A 27,420-nucleotide genomic window follows, 5' to 3' on the forward strand; every position below is an offset into this window, starting at 1 on the left:
GAACCAATGTTACAGGCTCATTTAACATAAATTCGAAAAATTCTAAACAAAAAATGAGCTGGGTATTAGAATAATAATTGCATCATAGTAAAGAATTGTTTATTCTAAGAATGCAAATCAATATTAGAAAATATGCTATTTTAATGTATTAACAGAGTAAAGAAAAATATAAGGTAACTAAATTTGATGCATTTGATAAAAGTAAATAATATTTATCTATCTTTCAATCAATCTGTCTATCTAATAAAGTCTCATATATGGGGCCAGGTGTGGTGGCTCACACCTGTAATCCCAGAACTTTGGGAGGCTGAGGTGGGCGGATCATGAGGTCAGGAGATCGAGACCATCCTGGCTAACATGGTGAAACCCTGTCTCTACTAAAAATACAAAAAAAAAAAAAATTAGTCGGGCACGGTGGCTGATGCCTGTAATCCCAGCACTTTGGGAGGCCGAGGTGGGTGGATCTCCTGAGTTCAGGAGTGCAAGACCATCCCGGGCAACATGGTGAAACCCCGTCTCTACTAAAACACAAAAAATTAGCTGGGTGTGGTGGTGCATGCCTGTAGTCCCAGCTACTAGGGAGGCTGAGGCACGAGAATTGCTTGAGTGGAGGTTGTAGTGAGCCGAGATCATGCCACTGCACTCCAGCTTGGGCTGCAGAGTGAGATTCCATCTCAAAAACAAAAACAAACAAACAAAAAAGAATGGGATGATGTTTCATAATGGAATTTCATAGATTACACTGAAAGAAAAAAGAAAATGTGTGAGGAAGAAAATAGGCATAAGGATAGCCCAAGAAGTTTTAAAGAACAATTATAGTAAAGTTATCTTCCCTTAGGAGATATCTAGCATGCTATCATCAACTACAGTAGTAAAAATAGTATAGTTGTAGTGTAGAAATAGGCAAATAAAACAAAGATATAGAATAGAGAGTATACTGTGATGGGTGCACCCAAATCTCAGAAATCACCACTAAAAAACTTATTCATGTAACCAAACACCACGTATTCCCTAAAAACATATTGAAAAAATAAATAAAATGTATAATCTATTCTTTTAAAAAAGAAGTAGACCCATATGTAGATAAACTTTCGATTTATAATAAAGGCAATTTTAAATTGGTAGGAAAAAAGGTAGCCTACAAATTGTTCAAGTTATTTTGAACAATTAGCTATCTACTTGGAAAAAATAATGTAATCTTCAGACCTTACATCATGCACTACAATGGATTCTAGATTATTTTAATAATAGTTAATTATAATCAAAATTATAAAAAGCATTTGTGAAAAAAATGTTTATAACTTTTATGTGGTAAAAGCCTTCCTGTAAGAGATATGAAGCCCAGAAGCTATAAAGGAAAAAGAATTGATTTATTTTTATCTTCAGTTTTAAACTTAGTGTTCAAAAGTATAGACTTTGCAGCCAGAGTGCCCATTGTTTAGATTCTGGTTCCTCAACTTGGTTATATGGCTTTGGGTAAGTTTGTCATTGCTCCACGTCTTGGACTTTTACCTGTACACACCTCAGATTTTTACCTATAAACTAGAGATGGTAATAGTACCTTTCTCACAGGACCAGTGTAAGCCGTACATGAGTTAATATGTAAAGTACCTTGGAAAGTACCTGACTCATAGTAAATATTATATATATATATGTTTGCTACTATTAAAAAGATAAGTTGAGAAAAAGTTATTTACAATATATAGAATCCACATCCAGAATGTATGACAAACTCTAACAAGTCATTAAAAAAATCCCAATAGAAAAATACGTAAAAGATATGAACACACAATTTACAGAAGAAAAGATTATATGACCATACATACTTACACTAAAAATAAAAGAAATGCAATTTAAAAGCTTTCGAGATGACAGTAAAAAAGATTTATGTTATCAAGTGTTGCCAAAGATATGAAGAAATGTTAGCAGGACTATAACTTGCTGAAATATTTTGAAAGGCAACCTGGAAGTATCTGTAAAATATAAATGGCCTTTCATTATTTATAACAATTCTACTTTTAGGAATGTATTTAATATAAACAAACATTCTCACATGTACAAGTATGTGTATATAAAGGTTTTTTTCAATATTATTTACAACAGAGAAAGAATTATAAATGACCTAAGTGTCCATCCCCACAGAGGGGATTCAATAAAGTATCTTTCATTCATTCAATAAAGACAATGCAACTCTTAGAATAAGATAGTCCTGTACACATACTTCAAGTTCTATTTAAAAAGTAAAAATCATGTTATGAATTATTACACTCTGATTTAAAAATAAATTTAATGTTAATGTTTACCTATATTATGTAAATGCATAGAAAGTTAACTGGGTGTCTATCTTCCCAAATGTAATACTACTAATAGCTAGAAATCAGAAGGAGTGTGGAGAGGGCTGTTAAATGTAGATAAGGACATGGGAATTAAAGATTTTTTTAGAAGGGAAACAGGATAAGTCTTGGAGGCTTTGTTCGTTTCTTTTTACTATTCACAATAGCAAAGACTTGGAACCAACTCAAATGTCCATCAATGATAGACTGGATTAAGAAAATGTGGCACATATACACCATGGAATACTATGCAGCCATAAAAAAGGATGAGTTCATGTCCTTTGTAGGGACATGGATGAAGCTGGAAACCATCATTCTCAGCAAACTATCACAAGAACAAAAAACCAAACACCACATGTTTTCACTCACAGGTGGGAACTGAACAATGAGAACACTTGGACACAGGAAGGGGAACATCACACACTGGGGCCTGTTGTGGGTTGGGGGGGAGGAAGGAGGGATAGCATTAGGAGATATACCTAATGTAAATGAGTTAATGGGTGCAGCACACCAACATGCCACATGTATACATATGTAACAAACCTGCACATTCTGCACATGTACCCTAGAACTTAAAGTATAATTAAAAAAAAAAAAAGCAGCATATGATGGGGGAAAAAAAAAGAAGTGAAACAGGATAGAGAAAGCACACATTACAAGACATAGCTTCTTTTCTCAGTGAGAATATAATATAGAATGGGTGATAAAACAAATTATTAAAATGTATTTATTCAAAAAATCTATCTACACCCAGAGCTATACCTATCAATATAGAATTACCATGAAGATCAAATGAGAGAATACATATAAAGGGCTTACCTAGCACCCTCTATAAATATTTACAAAATATATATATATATACACACACACACACACACGTACATATACGTATATAAATTTTATTGTAAAGGCCGGGTGCGGTGGCTCATGCCTGTAATCCCAGCACTTTGGGAGGCCAAGGCGGGCGGATCACGAGGTCAGGAGATCGAGACCATCCTTACTAACATGGTGAAACCTCATCTCTACTAAAAAATATACAAAAAATTAGCTGGGCGTGGTGGCGGACGCCTGTGGTCCCAGCTACTCGGGAGGCTGAGGCACGAGAATGGCGTGAACCTGGGAGGCGGAGCTTGCAGTGAGCCGAGATCGCCCCACTGCACTCCAGCCTGGGTGACAGAGCGAGACTCTGTCTCAAAAAAAAAAAAAAAAAAAAAAAAAAAAAAAAAAAAAAAAAATTGTAAAGAATGAAAGAAATGATGCTACTGGCAAAGAGATGACATTTTTTCTCCTGTGCATCAGTACAGTTCCCTAGAACTCACCATCTGATATCCTCCTTGCTCATATGCTTATTTCTATACAATCTGTTTCTGTCCACTACAATGAAGCTCAACAACTGCTGGGAGTTATTTTGTTACATACTGTTTCCTCACTGCTTGGAATAAGGCTTGGCACACAGTAAGAACTCAAAAAAGGTTTCCTTGAATCGTAATTCCTTTCTGCCAGTACTTATCTCATACTGATTAATGTATTTTTTGCTATGGTGAATGCTTGAGTGATAATACTTCCCCAGAAAACATTTCAAAACAGGAATTTGAGTTCTATGCTTTCACTAATATCTTAACTTGCTAAAAACATTTGACCAAATTCAACAGTTATCAAAAGCAAGCTTCATAAGCTGTTTTGCCAAAACAACAAAGAAATGAATATTTTGAATGGATGTAGACTTGCGCTTTCTGTGAAATATCTATCCAAATGGGAATGAGTAAAATGAAATGGTGTTGATTCTCAGAATCCCAGAGCAGCATCTGGGCTTGCCAAGTGCAGGCAGGCATCATTGACGAAAAGATGCTTGCCTTCAACTTTCTAATATAAACTATCTAGAGTGACCAGAGGAAATATGAAAATACCAATTGGCAATGTTTGTTTAAATTGATGCCAGAGGGTTTTTCTTTTATCTTCTCTTGGAAAGAATTCTGTTGTCAAAGTAGGCTTTGTGCAGGGAAAAACAAATGTGTGTTAAGCAAAAGGCTTCTACAGTTTAATTTCCTCTTGCAAAAAGTATGAAAATCTACTGTAGGTTGAATTTTAGATAACATTGTTGGTGGCTTGTGTGTCATCAGATCTTTGGGATCAATGGCTGCAGATTGCAAAATCTTGGAATTTGTAATTACAAAGACAAGACAGTTGAAGATAGCTTGATGTGAATACCTGCCATTTACCCCTTATTCTTTGTTTTTTTTGTTGTTGTTGTTAGCTTTCTTTTTTTATTTTTTATTATTATACTTTAAGTTTTAGGGTACATGTGCACAATGTGCAGGTTAGTTACATATGTATACCTGTGTTCTTTGGTCACGTTTATCTTTTACTTATTCATTGGTAAGAACGCTTTATATACCTGAATATTAATTCTTTACTATTCATCTTCTAAATACTTTTTAGCAAACTTATTTTCTGCTTTAAAAATTATGTATGGTATGTTTATTTTCTATATAGAATGTTTCCATTTTTATGTAGTAATTTTTTATGTTGTTCTAGTTTCTGGCTTAATTTTCATGTTGAGAAAGAGCATTCCAAACCCAAAATAATTAAAGTGATTCTCTGTATTCTCTTCTATTGATTTTATGGCTTTGTTACTAAAATTAAATATTTAATAAATCTATAATTTGGTGTCCAGTGAGAAGTATTGATCTTTTTAAAAATGGTTTTACATTTTTCAATATTTCTATTATTAAAGAACAAAATTTATATTACACCTTTTTCATTTACTAAATTGACATGTATACTTGAGTCTTTTTATTTTTATTTTATTACTATTTTTTTGAGATGGAGTTTCACTCTTGTCACCCAGGCTGGAGTACGGTGGTGTGGATCTTGGCTTACTGCAACGTCCACCTCCCAGGTTCAAGTGATTCTCCTGTCTCAGCCTCCCAAGTAGCTAGAATTACAGGCGCGGGCCACCACACCCAGCTAATTTTTTTGTATTTTTCGTAAGGATGGGGTTTTGCCATGTTGGCCAGGCTGATCTCGATCTCTTGACCTCAGGTGACCTGCCCGCCTCGTCCTCCTAAAGTGCTGGAATTACAGGCCTGAGCCACCATGCCTGGCCCTTGAGTCTTTTTATGAACTGTTAGTCCATTTCTCGAGCTTTTTGTCAAGCATATTATTTTAATATCTACTAGGGAAAATCTTTTATTTCCAGAATTTTTCTAGCTGTTTTTACGTTTATTCTTCTAAATGGTTTTTTTAAAATCACTTTTTAAACATAATTATATGACTACATTCTTATTGTAAACATTTAAAACGATATATAGAATGACATATGATAATCTCCTCTTCTTACTTCCCTATTCTACTTTTCTTCCCAGAAGTAATAATGGCTAATACTCTTCAGTGTATGTTTCTAGAACATTTTCTATTCATTTACTTAAACGTATATGCATATGTACATTTTAACATAAATGGAGCCACACAATAATTATTGCTTTGGGCTTTTTAAATTTTGTATTTCTCATAGATCTATGTCAGTATATGGCATTTTCCCTCATTTCTTTATCAAGATACACATACACGTATATTTATGAAGATACACATGCACATATATTTGTTGACCCCCAAGTGATATGCATACACACACACACACACACACACATTTTGCCATAACACACAAGGCTTTTCATAATGGAATCACCACTGGAATCATAATGAAATCACGTTGTGTGAGTATCTTTTTTTTCTGCATTTCTTTTAGATTCTTAGAAGTGGAATTGTTAAGAATGGGATATGAGCATTTGATAAACTACTAAATTGCCTTCCAAAAAGCCTTTGAACATTTACTTTTCTGTAAAAAATACACAGGAATCCCTATTTTTCCACTTGTGTACCAGTTTTTAAAAATCATTTACTAATGTATGACTTCCATTTTGAATTTTTATAGGGGAGAATCAATAGATTAGTTGCTTCAGAAGCTGTTATGACGTACAAAAGCAACTAATGTAAAACATAAAATAGAATTCCTGTACTCCAAATTACTAGGGGTGAGGTATACCTTAGCAAACACAGATAATGTAACAAAAATAGAGTATAAAGAAACATAAGAAGTATAAAGTATAAAGAGTATAAAGAAATAGTGCCATAAGAAGAAAAAGCAAAAAACAGTAACATAGAAATAAGACCAAATACTTTCCTCATCTTAGTAAGTGTGAATGGGACGCCTACCTAATAAGAAAGGAAAATAAAGCACATCAAAACAAACAAACAAAAACCAATACACACATTTAGTGATGCAGAAAGGTTAAAGAAATCACAAAGCTATATCTGACAAAAATAAAATTGAATTCAAGGTGAAAAGTATTAAGTAACATTCAAAGATCTTTTTCTTGCAATAAGCACTACATGTTACACAATGTATAAAACTCTATCATCAACCTTTTGCAAAAAACAAATATAGAAATGAAATGTATAAAGTAAAATACATTGGCAATCCAAATGTATAATAGTAATGGGAGACTTTAACACCTTTTTCTGAGTTCTTCACAGATTAAAGTATATAAAAACATCAAAATTAATTTAGAGGTGATCCAAAAATATCAGTGAGATTATATATGTGTAAGATACATATAAATTATATACATATAAAACATATAATATGTAATATATTAGTGTATATTATATGTAATTATAAACATATAATATGTAATATATTAGTGTATATTATATGTAATTATATAACATATAATGAGATTATATGTATCTATGTAGATAAATCATATTTATTATTTGTAAAGCAGATATTGTTGGTTGTACATCCACCCAGTAATAATTCACTCTTCTTTCTGATTAACATAATGCCAATGTGGGCATCATTGCTAACAGCAGTGTATGAACTATGATGGGTCTAAGTTGATGATAACAATCTGATTTTTACTTGTTAGTAACTGTTGGGTGTGTGAGATCAAAGGGAAAACACTTTTGGGCCTTCTAGAACATATTTTTATCCCTGACATGAGACTTGTGAGAACACTTCTTTTTCCCTTCTTGCTTTTGGACGTTTTTGTGACATAAAATGACGCTGGGAATTGCTGCAATCCAATTGTCTTGGGTCCATGGGGGCAGACGCTACCAATACAGAAGGTGGATAGAGCATAAGGAGAGACCGTGTCCTGGATGGTGTCATCAACTTTCACAATAAACTCTGAAAATCTCTACTCCTGAACTTCTTAGGTGAGGTAGTAATTTATTATTGTTTAAGCTACATTCAATACACAAACAGAGGTCAACTTTTCAGACCACAAACCAGTATATGTGGAAATAAAGAAAAGAGGGGAGAAAACAACCATTTAAAAAACTTTCTCATAGTGAATTACTGATTCAGAGATATTTAATCTGCTGTTGGAATGTGACCAGTAAATAACAATGGTAAAAATATTCCATATCAAAACCTGTGAGATGAGGTTAAAGGTTACATAGAAGAAACAGGAAATGATAAAAATAACATGAAATGTTCAAGAAGTTTGAAAAGAAACACAAGGTAAGCCTAAAGACAGCAGAATAGAATCAATGACTGTAAATTGGATAAAAGAAAATAAATTGATAAAATAGCTAATTGTTTTAAAATGTTAAATACTTGCTAGCATAATAAAACTGTGCAAAATCATATCTTATAATATCTTTTTCTTCTGTCTCTGATTGTAGAAATCATTTAAATCATAATTTTATATTTTTCTGTGTTCTCTCAGATTACATCTTTAATCTTTATAAACATGTGCACAGGTGATCACTATATGTGAGGCTGTGATAGCTAATTTTATGTGTCAGTTTGACTGGGTTAAGAGATGTCTGGATAGCTGGTAAAATACTGTTTCTGGGTGTGTCTGTGATGGTGTTTCCATAAGAGATGAGCATTTGAATCAGTAAACTGAGTGAAGATCCACCCTCACCAATGTGAGTGGGCATTGTCCAAACTGCAGAGGCCCTGAATAGAACCTAAAGGTGGAGCGAGAGTGAATTGTCTTTCTACTTTAGTTGGAACATTCATCCTCTCCTGCCCTTGGACATCAAAGCTCCTGGTTCTCAGGCCTTTGGATTTGGGACTTACACCAGTGGCCCCAACCCCAGTTCTCAGGTCTTTGGCCTCTGAATGGAAGTTACACCAACAGCTGCCCTGGTTCTCAGGCCCTTGAACTCAGACTGAACTGCACCACAGTCTTTCCTGGGTCTCCAGAATACAGAAGGCAGATCATGGGTCTTCTTGACCTCCAGAATTGCATGAGTCAATTTTTTATAGTAAATCTCTATCTCGATGTCTATCTCTAGCTATCTCTATCTGGACACAAATATCCTATTGGTTCTATTTCTCTGGAGATCCATGACTAATATGGAGTCCTTGCCAGTTTGAAAATGTATTTCTTAATAAAACTGTGAGAATGAAGTTTCTAGATTACTTATCCCCTTTTACACAAAAAATAAAAATACATCCTTAGTGATTTAATTATTTCAGCCTAAGTTTTTTTGTTAATAAAAAATCTATTTTTTGTTTACAAAATTATTTTTATCAGATATGTTAGAAGATATCAGTCTAAGCGAATGAAAATATAATAGAAATTAGACACTTATGGACTTTAAGAGTTTTTTGGTTATTCTTGAAATACAATAAATGTGCAAGGATATGATTCATTATTCATAGTTTATAAATATTTTTTTTCCTGGTACATGGTGGGCCTATTTAACCGGAAGATTTATGCTTTCTTTCACTTCATGAAAATCATCTTTTATGATAGCTAATATAATTGATTTCTTCTGTATGTTCTGTTCCCTCTATAGATTTTTATTGTTTGTTTTCCCAATCTCTTTTTGTTTCTAATGATTTTCATTGCAGTGCTTTTCCTCTATCTTCTTTGCGATTTTTAAACACTTAGTGTATCTTACTGACTTGATTTTGTAATTGTCAGATATGCTGGCTTTTACTTCTAATTTGGTTTTAATGTCCGTTGTGGCTATATTCTCTTTCGTAATTTCTTACTTTAGTTCTGCTGAAGAAATGTCATATAATCTTTATCTCTCATAGAATTAATGGTATTTTAAAATCTTCTTGGGGGTAAGAAGTAGTTATCTAAATGTGTTGTCCTCAGATGAAGTATGTTTTTCTGTGTTCTTCTTCTATCTTTTGTCAAATAATTTTTGTATTGTTGTAACATTGCTTATTTTTCTCTTATCCTTGCATCATTTTATTATGGCCTTCTATTTGACACTAAATAATGTGGTACATTTTTCTGATTCCACTTCCTGTTTACCTGAAAATTATTAGAGTAGTGTTTTTTCAACCATAGCTACACATTAAAATCACTTTAAAAATAGAGATGCTTGAATTCCAACCTAGCACAATTAAATTTAAATTACTAATGATGGGCCTCAGTTGACTCTATCCTGCCATTGAGCTACAAAGGTAGACATGGTTGGTTTTTACCATCTGTTCATCTGTTTAAGGGTGGAAGAGATCTGCTTGAGGACAGGTGAGTCCAGAAATCTGGAGATGAGAAATTGCAACAGTGCATCTTCTCCTCTCTATTCATTGAAACACTTGTGTTTCAATGCCTCTTCCACAGAGCAGTTACAGAGAAACTATGGCATTTTGTTACGTGTAGCCATCTGAGGCTTTTATACATAGTTGACTCTCCTTTGACATATTTATTTCTGTGCCTTCAGTTTACATAATGTCAGTAATAGTTATCATTGACAGATTTTTACTGCTGGAAGGAATCTTAACAGTAAAGTATTTCCATGTGAGAAGACTGAGGGATCAAAGAGTTAAGTTAGTTTCCTTAAGTTAGTTTCCCAGAGTACATAGAAATGGTGGGGTATGTACATGAGAAGGGATCAAACATTTCAGGCGCTTTTAGATGCTTTATGCACATCACATCATTGATTATATTCTAATAATCCTTTGAGATGATGTGAATGAAAATTATCAAATGCTTATTCAGCATTCACTCCCTATTATTCTACTTCTTAACAGCTTCTAGATTTTTTCTTTAAGTGAACATGCCTTCCCTAATCCAACCCTCAGTTCCAACATTCATCAAAAATCTCCATCCATTTTCCAAAGTAATTAGTTTGGGGAAAGGCAGGAAACCCGGTACAAGTCAAGCAGTACACAGCTTTGGGTGTTTCAGATTGATCTTGTCAGAGCAAAGCTCTGGGCTTGTTTTAAGTATTTGTGAAAAGCAATGCTCCCCCTCTCTTAGCCTCCTACTAGATAAGAATGAGGAGCAAGTGACCCCTGTTACTACTTCCAGTAGTCAGATTGTGACCATCAGGGAACCCGGCATGAGGAAAGAAAGCAGACACAAAAATAAAGGAGAGGCAAGGGTACTGGAAAAAGAGAAAGAGAGAGAATGCACTTGATTGAACTATGCCTGGAACTTTCTACTTCTGGACTTCTTTTTAATTAAAATGAGCCAATACATTCCCTTTGTTGTTTAAGCTTTAAGTTAGATTTTTTTTCTGCCTTGCAACTAAAAGCATCATAATTCATGTAAGTGGAAATCACTTGACGTGGCACAGCATTGTCCAATACTATAGCCATTAGCCACTTATTGCCATTTAGATTAAAATTAATTAGAATAACCAAAGTTAAAAATTCAGTTTCTCAGTTGCACTAGCTGGATGCTGCGTGCTCAATAGCCACATAAAGCTGGGGCTATCTTATTGGACAGTGCAGATGTAAAGCATAGCTATAATCTCAGAAACGTCTATTGGTGAGAGCTCTTCAGTAATTTGTCCATAGTTATGCAGCTGTTAAATTTCAGAACTATCATTTGAGACCAGGTTTTAGATGCCTAGAGAAGTGTTCTTTCTATCATGCCCCATTAAGCCCCATATGATCAAATGCATTGACAGTAGGCATTATCTAACAAAATGGTGCCACTTGTCTTGTGTTTGCATTTGAGCTCTGTAAATATAACACAAATGAATGGTCTATAAGACACATCTAGGCATGGCCCAGCTTGCCTCACTTAAACTAAATCTTTATCCATGTTGGTTTTAACCTGAGTTTCTGTGACTTTTATTATCAATATTTGTATTTCTGTATTTTCCCCAAATTTATATCAGTGGTTAAATCTTTTCAACACTTTCATTGTTACCGCTTTAATTTTTCTGAAGATTCTTCAGGAGTTTGTTTTCCCTTGTGAATCTGCTAAATGTCTGTCTTTGCCTTTTTATTTTCAAATCCTTGCACATCAGAAAGCTTTCCCTAAGGTATATGGGCTCTCCTCTTGACAGAAACTATGACATGAACAGAAAAATAGTACAAACTCCTCCATCCGTGTCTGAAAATGAATTTGACAAAGCTTATTAATACCAGTAGCCTTCTGGCCATTTTAAAATCTAAGCATTCTGTTCATCAGCAGTAAAGCTTATTTATTTCTTCTTGATTTGCTTTTTAATAAATAACCTATTGAACATTTGAAGTGCTTGCTGGTTATCAAAGTTGGAATTAATTGCACTGAATTACTCCAGGCAGATGAATAAAGCTGCCTATTTCAGCAGAATTCTATCCTAATGGACATTTTGTGGTACTATTGGAAATAATACTGAACATAAATGAAATAAAGATTTAGTTTCAAGCATGACTAAGATCAGAGTCATGTTGACTAATAGATAATATATGATTTTAATCTTTGAATCTTTAAAAGTTTATATTTTTAATATTTATGGTATATTCTAGTTGTTTTTGAATAAATATAAAATGAAGACACATGTCAAAAATGCTTTCCTAAATCACTTTATTGTGCAAATTACATAAATATTCTACCAATTTTTGCTCTATGTGATATTTAAATTTTGGTAGAAGTTATAAGATTTTGTATTACAGCAAACTGCATTAGGCATTGGTATTCAAGAACAGGAAGTAACATTAATCCTGGGTTCTACTATGCTCTGTTATTTTGATGTCATTGCTAAGTTGCTTCATTGGAAATGGTGCTTCTATAACAGACAGCTCAATTAAGGTTAATTAGCAGAAAGGACTTGACATCCATGATTAATAAACCAACTACTACACAAATGCACTGATATTTTTGAACCATGTATCTAGCACCAGGTGTGATCTTGATGGAGTAATTGAAGTAATAAAGTGTTTTTTTTTCTATATGCTTATTCAGCAGAATGAACCCCTAAGTGAGCCTTAGTTATATTCAAGATGATTTTGTCATTTATTTTTAAACGATGATGTTTACCTCCCATAAGATTATCACAGTGAAATGGTTACAAGGATGTATTCAGAGTCATTATAAGATATGTAGTCCCTCCATTTCTCACATTTTTATTTTGCTTCATTCGTACACAGATATATATGAAAGGTTCCTTTATTTCTGCCATTTTTATGTTGCTTCATTCACAGAACCCTTTATTATTACAGCAAACCTTACTGTCCTTCCAAATTAAAGAGAAGTGTAAGACAATGGGAGCTACACATAGAGCAGAACACATCTGAATATGTAGTTCCTTGGTCACACAACCATGGAAGTGAAATATGACACATTCTCAGCAGTTGAAATTACCCTGAGGATTTATTCCTGTCTTAAACATTTTGGCTTGTTTTCCTCCAGAGGAATTAAGCAGAGAAATAAATATAAGGCATCCAAATTGGAAAGAAGGAAGTCAAGTTGTCCCTGTTTGCAGATGACATAATCTCATGTACGGAAAACCCTAAAGATGCCACCAAAAAGCCATTACAACTAACAAATAAATGTAGTAAAGTTGCAGGATACAAAACCAAATACAAAAATCAGTAACATTTCTATATGTGAATAGAGAACTATCTGAAAAAAGAAAACAATGCCATTTACAATAGCTACAAAAAGATTCCTAAAAATTAAACAAGAAAGGGAAAGATCTTTACATTGAAAACCATAAAACATTGATAAAAGAAATTGAAAAGAACACAAAAATGGAAGGATATCTCATACTCATAGAATAATTCATATTGTTAAAATATTTATACCACCCAAAGCAATCTACAAATTTAATGCAATCCCTATCAAAATATCAATCATATTATTCACACAAATAGAAAATACAGTACTAAAATTCATATGGAACCACAAAACAATCTCAAGAAAAGAGCCCTAATAGCCAAAACAATCTCAAGAAAACACCAAAACAAAAACAAAGTTGGAGACATCACACTACATGACTTTGAAATTTACTAAAAAGCTATAGTAATATAAACAGCATAATATTAACATAAAAACATACATAGACCAATGGAAGAGACTAGAGAACCCAGAAATAAACCCACCTATGCACAGCCAATTGATTTTTGACAAAAGTGCCAAGAACACAATTGTGGAAAAGACAATCTCTTCAATAAATGGTGCCAAAAAAATTGAATATCCACAATCAGAAGACTAAAACTGGACACCCAATCTTTCATTAAGTCAAAATGAATTAAATATTTAAATGTAAGACCCAAAACTATGAAAATACTAGAAGAAAACATAATAAAAATGCTTCATGACATTGAAGTGGGCAAAGGTATTTTTGATGAGAACTCAATAGTACAGGCAAGAAAAACAAAAATAGAAAAATGGAATTACATCAAACTATAATGTTTCTGCACAGCAAATGAAACAATCAACAGAGTGAAGAGAAAATCTACAAATGGGAGAAAATATTTGCAAACTCTACATATGACAAGAGGTTAATATTTAAAATTTATAAGGAACTCAAGTCAATAGCAAAAAAAATAAAAAACCCAAAACCAAAAAACAAGTAATCTAACTGAAAAATGGGCAAAAGACCTTAATAGACATTTCTCAAAGGAAGATACCCAAATGACAAATAGGTATATGAAAAAAATGTGCAACATCACTAGTAATTGGGGAAATGCAAATCAAAACTATATTGAGATATCACCTCACTCCAGTTAGAATGACTATCATCAAAAAGGCAAAAGATAATAAGTGTTGGTCAGAATGTGGAATAAAGAGAATGCTTGCACACTGTGGAAATGTAAATTAGTACAGCCACCATGAAAAACAGCATGGAGTTTCCTCAAAAAAATTAAAAATACAATTGCCACATGATCCAGCAATCACACTACTGGGTATATATCCAAAGGAAATGAAATCAGTATGTGAAAGAGATTTCTGTACTCCTTTGTTTATTGCAGCACTAGTCACAATAGCCAAGATATGGAATAAACCTAAATGTCCATCAACTGATGAATGGATAAAGAAAATGGGGTATATATACCCACAATGGACTACCATTCAGACACAAAAAAGAATGAAATCCCGTCACTCACAGCAACATGATGAGCCTGGAGGGCATTATGTTAAGTGAAATAAGCCAGAGACTGAAAGAAAAATACCACATTTTCACTCATGTAGAACCTAAAATGTTGATCTCATAGAAGTAGTAAATAGCACAGTAGTTACCGGAGACTGGGGATGGTAGGGGGAAGAAGGAGAGAGGATGTTCAACAGGTATAAAGTTACACATAGAAAGGAAAGATAGGTTCTGGTGTCCTATTGCACAGTAGAGTGACTATAGGCAACAATAAGGTATTATATATCTTGAAATAGCTAGCAGAGAGCATTTTGTATGTTCCCACTACAAAGAAATGATAAATGTTTGAGGTGACGGGTATGCTAATTACCTTGATTACATAATGTATACATGTATCCAAACATCACATTGTACTCCATAAATATGTACAATTAGTGTGTTTTGAAAAAAAAATTAAAAGTATATATTATTTAAAAAATAAAAAAGAAAAATATGGATCCTACATCTATAAACTATGGGCAAATCTTTGTAAAATCTAGTAGGCAATCACTTTTTCTTGTTTACTACTGTGTGCTTGTAACTTAGAACTGTGCCCGGCACATTGTAGGTGCTCAATAATAGCTATTGCATGAATGAATGACACAAGAGGTAGGACTATGCCATCTTCTAGGTCTAATTGTAATGGTTTCCTTAGCAGTTGTACTGTGTGCTATGATTGTGTTAATCATACTTAACAGACAGGGAAATAGCTTCTCTTTTTAAACATTTTATTCTTTATTGTAAAATGAATAATAAAGCCTATACTATGGAATTTTTAAAGGAATAAATGCTTAACATGCATGTGAAAGTTATAAATTTAAAATCATAATACCACTATGAGTCATTATTAGGCTCCATTTTGCTTCATCATTCTGCATTCCTAGCACTTGAAAACATTCGTGAAATATGTTTCACTGAAAAAAGATTATAACTAGAGATGCCAGTGTAGAGAAAACAGATGCTCAGTGGAATAAAAATGCAAATACTGTGGTGATAAATGCATTCTGTTGTGATCAAATAAATGCATTTATTCACTAAGTAAATCTGTGGAAAAGTTTCCAACGCCAACATTGAAATGTATATACCTCAGCCAGACTGACATCAGAATAATCTAAAGACTGTTTTTTTACTAAAATTTTACTACTGATTTTCTCAATAAGCATTCTCCATTAACAAAAACTAAGAAACAAACAAACTAAAGCCAGACTTCTTAATAGTGCTTATAAAGGGTCTCCCAGAAGTTAAACATTCTGCTTATAACCCCATACTATTCCAATCTAGACTCTACACCTGAAGTGTGGGCTTAAGCTCTACTATTTCAGTGAGGCCTTTCCTCATTCCCTCATGCTAGAAGCTACTGCCATTCCGAAAATGACTATAGCACTTGCTGACACAGCCCACTGCTTTTTAGAGGGACAAATCCATTTTTCTTAAATAATTAGTGTGCTTTCCCTGTGTTGCTTGAAGAACTGGCCTCTTTATCTTGTTGCCCAGTTTCATTTCTTTAGCTGGACTGTATGCTTCAAAGGCAGAAGACATTGCTCATACGTTTCTGTTGTCTCTCTGAAGTCATAACAGGGTTTTACATCGCAGCTGCCTAATAAGTACATGTTCATTTTATTTGAAAACTCAAAAGCACAGAATGTTAGAGCTAAAAGGGATACTACAGTTGTTACCATGTTTCAGCATCTTGAATTTAATGCTTTTGGGAAGGATATGTAGTCTTCAGCTCACCAGAATCCCCACCACTTTTGTCTGACCCTGGCCACTGCCACATTTAGTTGGTCTCTGAGGCATCTGTAGCTGTCATTCTGGATAGACACCCATAAGGGACAGTGCTCTAGAGGCCTTTAGTGAGTTGCCTGAAATGACACTGAGCTACCTTAATGACACTGCCAGGCCTAACCTGAAGGCCTTATTTTTATTTTATTTATTTTTCAGAGCTCTTTTCATCTCAATATATTGCCTTCTCAAGTGACTTAACCTAATTATTGTTTTTGTATGCCAGCCTCCTTCCTGCACCCAAATTCAGTTGTAATAAAAGTCAAAGTCTACTTGTTCAAGACTAGAGATACTACAGGGATACTTGAGAATGCACAGTTAACACTGTAAATCAGAACATATTTACAGTTTATAATAGATATAATAGATATAGTTTGGTACGTTAACTTTGCAAAAACATGTTTGTGGTGATGCAGAACAATGAATCTGAACTTGTGAAATGTTTAGGTAACAGTAATAAGCTAACAACAACAAAAACATTTTATCAGACTCTTAAAAGTCATAACAAAATGAAGATCTTTAACTCCACTCCGTGTAAAACATTTCTAGATCGTGCTTTAAAATAGTATCAAAGGCCCTATAACTGACAAGAAAAGACTCCCATTTCTTTACTTTGTCCTTTTATCTTTTCCAGATGCTTAAAAATAAAAATAACTTATGTTTGCAGGATAGAGACACTATAATCAAAAGCATTTAACAAGCAAGTGAGAGAATGAGAGAGAAGGACACACACACACACACACACACACACACACACACACAGATAGAGATTATAGGCTCATTTATGAAAAAAATTAGAAAAGTTTTATATGAACTTTGGTGTTTATCCCACATCTAATACAAATCTTGCCAAGAATCTATTTTGTAGTTTAAGCAATGCTATTGTTTGTACAGTATGTTTTTATACTTATACAATTATTTCCCAATGACATCATCATTCTTTCTTTATATAATTTCTTAATCATACAAGGTAATATTAGTTTGAAGAGATTAACAGAAAATTCAAAACGTGTTTCGTTGTCCACGGCAAATAGAGCATTTCTTAGATTTATTATTTAAAAATAATTTAGTTGGCCGGATGCGGTGGCTCACGCCTGTAATCCCAGCACTTTGGGAGGCCAAGGCGGGCGGATCACGAGGTCGGGAGATCCAGACCATCAGGAGATCCAGACCATCCTGGCTAAGACGGTGAAACCCCGTCTCTACTAAAAATACAAAAAAATTAGCGGGGCATGGTGGCGGGCGCCTGTAGTCCCAGCAACTCGGGAGGCTGAGACAGGAGAATGGCATGAACCCAGGAGGCGGAGCTTGCAGTGAGCCGAGATTGCGCCACTGCACTCCAGCCTGGGGAACAGAGCGAGACTCCGTGTCAAAATAAATAAATAAATAAATTAATAATAATAATTTAGGTGATACACATAAAAAGACCCAAAATTTGACTTCTAGCCCTTTATTTAGGGAACAGATGAGTCTTTATCTGTTAACTACCATGTTATTGTGCTGACAAATATAAATAAGTTCTCATGTGAATGACACAGTTAATGTGTTTATAAAAAATAAAGCTATGGGAGTAAATGTTCTTAAATGGAAAAAATGTATATAAACTGAAAAAAAATTTGAAGAAAAAACATGTTTGTGGGCTAAAAAGCATAGAAGTGAAACTGTTTTAGAGCTCTTTATTTTCAGTAGAAAATCAGCCAATGGGAGAAAAAGTTGCAAGTAACACAATCCTGAAGAACTCTTAACACCTTAAGGAAGTCGAAAGGAAACCAGACAAACCACAAAATAAAAGATACATAGCAAAGGAAGAGAGGAGCTAAAGCAGGCAGGTGAAATTGCTCTGCACAAAACCTTAGAAAGAGTGAGCATTATGAAAATGGGCCACTTATTTTTTTTCTATGCAAGCATCTTGATTGAGGCAGTCTTTGCTCTTGAACAGAGAGCTTATATTTTCCCACATTTGTACAAAATAGCAGCCCACTTACTTTGTACTCATAATCCTGCTTTATCTCTTTGAATAGCAGTTATTACTACCTGATACGTATTTGTTTGTATATTGTCTAAATTTCTCCACTGGAGTATAATGTCTCTAAGGTCATGGTTTGCTGTTGCAACCCTTGTGCCTAGAACAATATCTGACACAGGGAGGTGCCAAAAAGTATTTGTTGAATGTGCATTTAGGTGCTGCATTTAGATACTCTTCATTTTTGCGGTTATACTTTTAATAATAATCTTACTGTATAATGATTGATTTGTTATTGAAAGATAGACACAATATATATTCTGGTTTGAATGTATCCCCCAAGTTTCATGTGTTGGAAAGTTAATTCCCAATGTCGCAGTATTAAAAAGTGGGACCTTTACTTATACACCATGGAATACTATACAGCCCTAAAAAAGAATGAGTTCATGTCCTTTGCAGGGACATGGATGAAGCTGGAAATCATCATCCTCAGCAAACTAACACAGGAAGAGAAAACCAAACACCACATGTTCTCACTCATAAGTGAGAGTTGAACAATGAGAGCACATGGATACAGGGAGGGGCACAGCAGACACCGGGGCCTGTTGGGGTGTGGGGAGTAAGGGGAGGGAGAGCATTAGGACAAATACCTAATGCATGTGGGGCTTAAAACCTAGATGACCGGTTGACAGGTGCAGCAAACCACCATGGCACATGTATACCTATGTAATAAACCTGCACATTCAGCACATGTATCCTAGAACTTAAAGTAAAATAAATTTATATATAATATATATAATACATATAAATTATATATAATATATATAATATATATAATACATATAAATTATATATAATATATATAATACATAGTATACATATAATATATATAAAATATATATAATTTATATATAATATATGAATTATATTTATATATATTAGATCCAACTATATTTTTTAGGTGCCTACAATATTTAAGGCACTGAAATAGACATGTTAACATATTGTGATGATTAGATATAATTATATATGTCAAGAAAAGTGGATCCGTTAAGAGAAGATTGAATCACGAAGGTTCTGCCTTTATGAATGAATTAATCCATTCATGAAGTAATGGATCAATGGGTTATCATGGGAGTGGAACTAGTGGCTTTATAAGAAGAGGAAGAGAAACTTGAGCAAGCATGCAACACACTCAGTCCCCTTGTCATATGATGCCCTGTACTATCTTGGGACTCTGTAGAGTCCCCACCAGCAAGAAGGCTCTTATCAGATGCAGTCCCTCGACTTACACTTGTCAGCCTCCATAGCTGCAAAAAAAAAAAAAATTCCTTTTAAATTACCCAGTTTCAGACATTCTGTGATAAGCAACAGAAAATGGACTAGTATAATATATAATTATATATGGTATTTAGTTTTGAAAGGCAGAAATGCATACCCACACACTGGATCAAAAAAAATCATTCTGAGCTTTGGGCTCACCTGAGTCCCTCCTGGAGACCTGGAACTAAACTGATGATTGTAACTCTGAAGCCCTCAACTGCTCTGAAAGGATAATTGGGCACTTGATATATTTAGTTTAATTGTGTGTAAAGTGAATTTAAATCTTTGAACTACAAGAGAAAATTTACAATTTTTTAAACTGGCAGGAGGATCAAAATTATGAGTGTTGGATATATGAGACAATTCAGCAAAAGAAATCACTAGCCTAGCACTGAGTGATGAGGAGTCTTAAAATGCATAGGCATGTGTGTATTTGCGAGTTGGGTGCACAGATACACACACAAACTGAGGAATGTGATTTCTTGAAACTCTCTTAAGGGGAGGTATCTTTTGCAGATATCTTTAACACATTTCAAACAAATCTCAGTTATTGCAATGATGTAGAATCCTAAATCTGGAAGAGACTTAAATTATCATCTGATCCAGTACTTTTCTCTTTTTTTTCCTTATTTTCCTGGACATTTTAGCTTAGGAAAAAATATCTAACAGGGAACAAAATCCAAAGAAGTAGAAGTGGACTGAGAGCCCCAGACATTTATCCAATCAGCATCTTCTATTCTCTACCACTTCCAGAGGTACCTATAACCTCATGTACCTTCAGTGCCATCTTCTCTACCATTTTGAGTTTGATCTTTGCTTGACCACCTTAGGTTGCCCTATTCAGACACATCAAATCATTTAGAAATTCTACCTTAAGTTGAATTGGATCTTCTGTGATTTTCCAATTAGATAATTACATCATTCTGGAATAAGCCAAAGCCAGAGTCTGGCAGACCATATCTAAAGACTTTCTTCCAAACTGAGATTACTAATTAGTTAACATTTTAAAACTTTCATTGTTCAATCAGTTATGAATCCAACTAATTCTCCTATTACCAGCCACAATCCCCTGTCATGTTCAGATAAATGAGTGATAAATGTTTTCAAGTTGAAACCAAGATATGGTACAATTATAGTTCTCTTATTACAACTTTTGTAATCTTAGAAACAAAACAAAAACAAAAGATGCCAGTCATGTCTGTGAGTTCATTGCTGCCTCCTACCAAGTACATTTTCTTTACAGAATGATTAAAAAAGTGCTCAGAACATCTACTGTAGAATTTTGCTCAGGATTCTTGTCAACTACCCTGCCCTATTTTTCATGGAATTTTTGTGTATGCTATAAATGCTGCTTAATAACAGCAAAGCTTGAAATTAATTCCTATGTCTTTCTTTCTCTGAAGAATTCAAAACTCTAATGTATTTTTTCACCTGTTAGCATTTTCCTTCAGGGTGATATTTTGTATTCACAAAATACAAGCTATTAGTTATGGCAAATTTCATTATAATCTAGAGTTATAAAAGGTCTCTAAATTATCTTAAATGCTTAAGACAACTGTAAAGAGCAGTTTTCAGAACAAAATCAGAAACTATGAGCAGTATCAGCAATATCAGGACAGTATCAGCAACAGTCTCAGATAATGACTACAGGCATGCACCATCACGCCTGGCTAATTTTTGTATTTTTAGTAGAGGTGGGATTTCACCATGTTGGCCAGGCTGGTCTCTAACTCCTGACCTCAAATGATCCACCCACCTCAGCCTCCCAAAGTGCTGGGATTACAGGCATGAGCCACCGTGCCTGGCCAAGGTATTCTTATTCACACACTATCACATTAAACAAATTTATTTTTAATTGAGTCATCTGGAAAATATAGTTGGAAAATAGTTATTTTTCACACACCCCCACAATTTATCTGTTATTTTAAAGTTTGGAATTGGATATGTTGGATTTTTTTTTTTTTTTTTTGACAGAGTCTCACTCTGTCACCAGGCTGGAGTGCAGTGGTGGAATCTCGGCTCACCGCAACCTCCACCTCCCGGGTTCAAGCGATTCTCCTGCCTCAGCCTTCCGAGTAGCTGGGACTACAGGCGCACTGCCACCACGCACAGCTAATTTTTGTATTTTTAGTAAAGACGGGGTTTCACCATGTTGGCCAGGATGGTCTCGATCTCTTGACCTCGTAATCCACCCACCTCAGCCTCTCAAGTGCTGGGATTACAGGTGTGAGCCACCGTGCCTGGCCAGAGTTTCTTGAAATAGAATAATTACAGACTGATGAAATTGGCTGCAACGTAGAATTTCTTTGACTCCTCACAGAGACCAATTGATTGGCAGCAAAATGAGAACAGCCTAGAAGCAGCCCAGTGCTGAATTATAACCATACCCAATGCTATGGGTATAACTTTTCCTGTGGAAAAGGCTGAAAGGACAAATGACATGATGGCTGAAAGTATAAACCAGCCTCCTAGTAAGCAGCTGTGATATTACCACTTATTGGGACCACTTCGTCACAGTCTATCTGTCAGAGGTAACTGATTGAACATTTCTTTACTCCATAATTAATTATTAGATGCTGGGGGAAGAAAAGATTATGATAGGCTTTGAGTGTTAGAAAATAAGAAAGCCTATGGTCCCTTTTCTCAGAGTCACAGATTGAAGGGGTGAAATAAAGCATTTGATTTCATTTGGACACTCTTGAGATAGCAGAAAGCTAACTTTTTGTTCTGAGTTATCTCACTCTTTTTCATGGCCAGGATCTAGAGGCCTTTCATTTCCAGGGAAATTCTGAAATACCAAGCCCTGAGTTTTGTGTGACATTCAAGCTTTGAATATCTTATGTGTGCTTATCAGAGTCAAGAGGTGCTTTTCATGGTATTTAGAAGTCCTTAGCCCAAATTTTTCTGTCTTTTTTCTTCTGCCTAAGATGAAGAATAGCCTTATTTGGTATTCTGAGGTTTGACATTGCTCATTACACTTTTTCTTCTGTTGTGTGGCCAATTACAAGCTTGCCTCAAGCCCAAGAATTGTAGGTGTCAGTTGTATTGAGAACAGTTGTAGGGAAAATTGCATAATGTAGGAAAGCAGACAATAGGGGCTGAGTGGCCAGAGCCCCAGCTTTATCTCTGTTCTATCACTTGCTGATTGGGTGGTTTGGGGAATAACACTTCAATTCTCTGAGACCCAGTGTCCTCATTTGTAAAATGAGGAATTTGGACCAGATCATTTCAAAGGTACCTGTAGGCACAAACATGGAACATTATTCTAGAAGCTAAAAATTAGAACATTTGTTCTCACTTCATATCACCTACCGGTATCACAAACAATAGGCAGAGAGAGAAGAATATTCCTTTTTAAATTAACAATAAGAATTGAATCTAAACAAATCTTTTGTTTCTTTCTTTACACAAAGAAATTTTCAATCATTCCATTATTTTCTTCATGTTATGTTTTCCTTGACATCTGAATCTTTTCCAGGATTGACAAAACACTATCACACCTATTTCTGAAATAATTTGGTGAGTTTTTCAATTGTTTCCATTCCATAAGATGCCATGAGTAGAGTAATTTTCAAATTTGCAAAGGTGGAGAGATAAGTACAATATGCAAAGTAACCTACTTTGTGAAAGTGAAAGGCATAAATTGAAAAACCAAAGTAACAAACATTATAAACATAAAAGATACACTGACCTAAATTAAAACAAGGTAGAACATTTTGTGGATTGGATTTCCATTAAGCTCATAAACAACTTTCTTTAATTTTTGTTGGAGCAAAACATAGGTGTACTGCTAGGCTATTCTTATAGTACTACTCAAGTTATTAAAATCTAATGAATGTTACAACAACTTTGGAAAAGGAGAAGTGAACAAACCCTTGTTTTTCTTAACCTCCTTAAGCTTCACTTGACTTCTCTGCAAGATAAAAATACTGCTACCTACCTCATGGCTTGTTAGAAGGACTGAATGTGATAATGCAAGTAAAGTCCTCTACTTGGTACGCATTAATGGCTTAGAAGTTTTCTGAGCTGGTCTTGATACTTGTTGCTATATGTACTTTATTTCTTTTCATTCTACAAATGATATTTTGAGTAATATTTTAGATTTTTTTTTTTTTTTTTTTTGCACAGGAGAAAAAAATAGAATCAGAGAACTGAAGGTTCTTATTCAACGTCACAAAATACAAGGTGGTTAAGGTTGGAATTATAATCATCCTAAGGTCTACATGGCTTTTAGGCACTTGATTTTCTTGGGACCCAATCCAAATGCATAAGCCTTAAAATGGTTGTTTTGGCCGGCCGCGGTGGCTCACACCTGTAATCCCAGCACTTTGGGAGGCTGAGGCGGGCTGATCACCTAAGGTTGGGAGTTCGAGACCAGCCTGACCAACATGGAGAAACCCCGTCTCTACTAAAAATATAAAATTCACCGGGCGTGGCGGCGCATGCCTGTAATCCCAGCTACTTGGGAAGCTGAGGCAGGAGAATCACTTGAACCCGGGAGGCAGAGGTTGCAGTGAGCCGAGATAGTGCCAATGCACTCCAGCCTGGGCAACAAAAGTGAAACTCTTTCTCAAAAAAAAAAAAAAAAAAAAAAAAAGCCTTGTTTTAAGTTCATAGGAGAATATTGACTTGGTAAGTCTGCATGAAGAAATAATATTATTAGTTTTCATGTATAGAAAAGTAACTACAATTTATCGTGATTTTAAAAATTAACTGAGCCTTAAGTATCAAAATGAATGTTAGTTTTTAAAGTGATCTTTTTGGGAGGCTCTCTTGAGTACTCTTTCCATTGTCCAGAGTATTTTGAGATTGCCAACTCAAATAGTGACACTAGTCAACTGGTTTGATTATTTGAGTCACATCTCTTATTTTATTTTTAAAGAAAATGTTGTTTTAACCAATTTGTTTATTTACTATATTAGCTTCTGGCTCTTTCCAAAGAATAAAATCATCCCCAAAAGGATCGAAACTCTTTGATCTTAAATCTATTAAAAAGAATACAGGTAGGCTTGAAATATGTCTAGATGTATGGATCCTAATATTATTTTAAGAAATGACACACTTTGGAATACAGTCATGGTCACTTAATAAGAACTTGCTCTGAGAAATGTGTCATTAGGCAGTTTCATCATTGTGCAAACATCATACACTGTACTTATACAACCTATGTGGTATAGTGCGCCACACACCAAAGCTATATGGTATTGCCTGTTGCTCCTAGGTTACAGGCCTGTATAGCATGTTACTGTACTGAATGCTGTAGGCAACTGTAACACAGTAATAAGTGAGGCATATCTTGGAGACATTGTTGGTTCAGTCCAGACCACCACAGTAAAGCGAATAAAGCAAGTCACAAAAATTTTTTGGTTTCCCAATGCATATAAGTTATGTTTACCCTATATGATAGTTTATTAGGTATGCAACAGCATTATGTCTAAAACAATAATAAATATGCATTAATTTAAAAATACTTCTTTGCAAAAAAATTGCTAAGGAACATCGGAACCTTCAGTAAGTCATAATCTTTTGGCTCGTGGTGGCTCTTGCCTCGACTGAGATGGCTGTTGACTGATTAAAGTGGTGAAAGATTTCTCCGAGCACGAGATGTTGTTTGACAGCATTTTACCCACAGTAGAACTTCTTTCAAAATTAGAATCAATCCTCTCAAATCCTGCCACTACTTTGTCAACTAAATTTACATAGTAGTCTAAATTCTTGGGGGTCATTTCAACAACTTTTACAACATCTTCACCAGGACTAATTTCCATCTCAAGAAATAACTTTTTTGGCTCATCCGTAAGAAGCAACTCCTCATCCATTCAAGTTTTATCATGAGATCCAATCACATCTTTAAGATCCACATTTAATTCTAGTTGTCTTGCTGTTTCCACCACATCTGCAGTTACTTTCTGCACTGAAGTCTTAAATCCCTGAAAGCTATCCATGACAGCTGAAATCAAATTTTTCTAAATTCCTGTTAATTTTATATTTTTACCCCCTTCCATGAATCACAAGTATTCTTAATGGCATATAGAATGGTGAATCCTTTGCAGAAGGCTTTCAACTTACTTTTGCCAAGATCCATCAGAAGAATCACCATCTATGGCAACTGTAGCCTTACTACATGTTCTTTTCTTTCCTTCCTTCTTTCCTTCCTTCCTTCCTTCCTTCCTTTCCTTCCTTCCTTCATTTCCTTCCTTCCTTCCTTCCTTCCTTCCTTCCTTCCTTCCTTCCTTCCTTCCTTCCTTCCTCTCCCCTTCCCCTTCCCCTCCCCTTCCCCTTCCCTTCCCTTCGAGTCTTGCTCTGTTGCCCAAGTTGGAGTGCAGTGGCATGATCTTGGCTCACTGAAATCTCCGCTTCCCAGGTTCAGGCTATTCTCATGCCTCAGCCTCCCGAGTAGCTGGGATTACAGGCATGTGCCATCATGCCCAACTAATTCTTGTATTTTTAGTAGAGATGGAGTTTCACCATGTTGCAACACTATTCTCGAACTCCTGGCCTCAAGTGATTTTTCTGCCTTGGCCTCTGAAAGTGCTGGGATTACATGTGTGAGCCACCCCATCTGGCCACTAAATGTATTTCTTAAACCATAAGACTTAAAAGTCAAAATTACTCATTGATTCATAGGCTGCAGAATGGTTGCTATGCTAGCAGACATCAAAACAGCACTTATATCCTTGTATATCTCCATAAGACCTCTTGGGAGACCAGGTGTATTGTTAATGAGCAGTAATATTTTTAAAGAAATCTCAACAGTGGGCTTAAAATGTTCAGTAAACCATGCTATAAACAGATGTGCTGTCATCCAGGCTTTGAAAATCAATTTACAGAGCACAAGCAGGATAGATTTAACATAATTCCTAAGGGCCCTAAAATTTTCAGAATGATAACTGAGCATTGGCTTCCACTTAAAGTCACCAGCTACATTAGCCACTAGCCACTGACAAGACAGTCTGTCATTGGAAGCTTTTAAACTAGGTGTTTAGTGTAGACACTTTCATCACTTACCTTAGCTAGATCTTCTGGATAACATGCTGCAGCTTCTACATCAGCACTTGATGCTTCCCCTTGCACTTTTATTTTATACAGATGGTTTCTTTTCTTAACCCTTATGAACCAAACTCTGTTAGCTTCTAACTTTTCTTCTGAAGCTTCTTCACCTCTCTCATCCTTTATAGAATTGAAGAGAGTTAGAGACTTGCTCTGGATTAGGGTTTGGCTTAATGAAATATTGTAGCTGGTTTGATCTTCTATCCATATCAACAATAGGGCTGTTTTACTTTCTTATTATTCTTTTTTTATTTATTTTACAAAAGTATGGAATGCTTCACGAATTTGCGTGTCATTGTTACCCAGGGACCATGCTAATCATCTGTATCATTCCACATTTTAGGATATGTGCTGCTGAAGCGAGCACACTTTCCTATTATTCTTTTGTTCACTGAAGTAGCACTTTTAATTTCTTTCAACAGCTTTTCCTTGCATTTACAACTTGGCTAACTGTATGGCAAAGAGGCTGAGCTTTCAGCCTGTCTTGGCTCTCAATATGCCTTCCTCACTAATCTTCATCATTTCTAGATTTTTATTTAGAGTGAGAGATGTGTGACTCTTCCTTTCCCTTGAACAATTAGAGGCAATTCTAGGGTTTTAATGGACCTAATTTCAAAATTATTGTGTCTTAGGGAATAG

At 34.9% G+C, this 27,420-nt stretch overlaps 1 long non-coding RNA gene and 1 other non-coding gene across 4 annotated transcripts in view; one reads left to right on the forward strand and one right to left on the reverse strand.

Annotated features, from left to right (window-relative positions):
• Positions 1–27,420, forward strand: part of LINC02877 (long intergenic non-protein coding RNA 2877) — a 149,980-nt gene that overhangs the window by 86,684 nt on the left and 35,876 nt on the right. The gene's annotated exons all lie outside the window — the stretch shown is intronic.
• LOC112439390 (U6 spliceosomal RNA) lies at positions 27,043–27,148 on the reverse strand. The gene has a single exon (XR_003027686.1). It is a non-coding gene; the product is annotated as a U6 spliceosomal RNA (small nuclear RNA).

The sequence above is a fragment of the Pan paniscus genome, chromosome 2 (genome assembly GCF_029289425.2).
Source record: "Pan paniscus chromosome 2, NHGRI_mPanPan1-v2.0_pri, whole genome shotgun sequence".
NCBI classification, from domain to species: domain Eukaryota; kingdom Metazoa; phylum Chordata; class Mammalia; order Primates; family Hominidae; genus Pan; species Pan paniscus.